We start from the raw sequence: 2165 nt of genomic DNA, 5'->3' as shown, positions 1-2165 counted from the left end.
TGTAGCGAGTTTGGTGTTATGATATATATTGTTAGAAACCGTCTATATTACAGTGATATCACGTCGAAAATCGTCTAGGACCGATACGGAAAAAGTTTCCTCTTGGCGGTGGGACTTAGAAAAATTTTCGTCGAACGTCCGACGGAGTAGCACATCCGTCCATTATTTGCTAATAACTCGATAAATAATAATTGTAGCGAGTTTGGTGTTATGATATATATTGTTAGAAACCGTCTATATTACAGTGATATCACGTCGAAAATCGTCTAGGACCGATAGGGAAAAAGTTTCCTCTTGGCGGTGGGACTTAGAAAAATTTTCGTCGAACGTCCGACGGAGTAGCACATCCGTCCATTATTTGCTAATAACTCGATAAATAATAATTGTAGCGAGTTTGGTGTTATGATATATATTGTTAGAAACCGTCTATATTACAGTGATATCACGTCGAAAATCGTCTAGGACCGATAGGGAAAAAGTTTCCTCTTGGCGGTGGGACTTAGAAAAATTTTCGTCGAACGTCCGACGGAGTAGCACATCCGTCCATTATTTGCTAATAACTCGATAAATAATAATTGTAGCGAGTTTGGTGTTATGATATATATTGTTAGAAACCGTCTATATTACAGTGATATCACGTCGAAAATCGTCTAGGACCGATACGGAAAAAGTTTCCTCTTAGCGGTGGGACTTAGAAAAATTTCCAGAGTTTTGTCGACGGAGTAGCACATCCGTCCATTATTTGCTAATAACTCGATAAATAATAATTGTAGCGAGTTTGGTGTTATGATATATATTGTTAGAAACCGTCTATATACAGTGATATCACGTCGAAAATCGTCTAGGACCGATAGGGAAAAAGTTTCCTCTTGGCGGTGGGACTTAGAAAAATTTCCAGAGTTTTGTCGACGGAGTAGCACATCCGTCCATTATTTGCTAATAACTCGATAAATAATAATTGTAGCGAGTTTGGTGTTATGATATATATTGTTAGAAACCGTCTATATTACAGTGATATCACGTCGAAAATCGTCTAGGACCGATAGGGAAAAAGTTTCCTCTTGGCGGTGGGACTTAGAAAAATTTCCAGAGTTTTGTCGACGGAGTAGCACATCCGTCCATTATTTGCTAATAACTCGATAAATAATAATTGTAGCGAGTTTGGTGTTATGATATATATTGTTAGAAACCGTCTATATTACAGTGATATCACGTCGAAAATCGTCTAGGACCGATAGGGAAAAAGTTTCCTCTTGGCGGTGGGACTTAGAAAAATTTTCGTCGAACGTCCGACGGAGTAGCACATCCGTCCATTATTTGCTAATAACTCGATAAATAATAATTGTAGCGAGTTTGGTGTTATGATATATATTGTTAGAAACCGTCTATATTACAGTGATATCACGTCGAAAATCGTCTAGGACCGATACGGAAAAAGTTTCCTCTTAGCGGTGGGACTTAGAAAAATTTCCAGAGTTTTGTCGACGGAGTAGCACATCCGTCCATTATTTGCTAATAACTCGATAAATAATAATTGTAGCGAGTTTGGTGTTATGATATATATTGTTAGAAACCGTCTATATTACAGTGATATCACGTCGAAAATCGTCTAGGACCGATAGGGAAAAAGTTTCCTCTTGGCGGTGGGACTTAGAAAAATTTTCGTCGAACGTCCGACGAAGTAGCACATCCGTCCATTATTTGCTAATAACTCGATAAATAATAATTGTAGCGAGTTTGGTGTTATGATACATATTGTTAGAAACCGTCTATATTACAGTGATATCACGTCGAAAATCGTCTAGGACCGATAGGGAAAAAGTTTCCTCTTGGCGGTGGGACTTGGAAAAATTTTCGTCGAACGTCCGACGGAGTAGCACATCCGTCCATTATTTGCTAATAACTCGATAAATAATAATTGTAGCGAGTTTGGTGTTATGATATATATTGTTAGAAACCGTCTATATTACAGTGATATCACGTCGAAAATCGTCTAGGACCGATACGGAAAAAGTTTCCTCTTGGCGGTGGGACTTAGAAAAATTTCCAGAGTTTTGTCGACGGAGTAGCACATCCGTCCATTATTTGCTAATAACTCGATAAATAATAATTGTAGCGAGTTTGGTGTTATGATATATATTGTTAGAAACCGTCTATATTACAGT

Source organism: Halictus rubicundus, unplaced genomic scaffold, assembly GCF_050948215.1.
Source record: "Halictus rubicundus isolate RS-2024b unplaced genomic scaffold, iyHalRubi1_principal scaffold0867, whole genome shotgun sequence".
In the NCBI taxonomy this organism is placed as follows: domain Eukaryota; kingdom Metazoa; phylum Arthropoda; class Insecta; order Hymenoptera; family Halictidae; genus Halictus; species Halictus rubicundus.
This window is presented reverse-complemented; position numbering follows the sequence as displayed.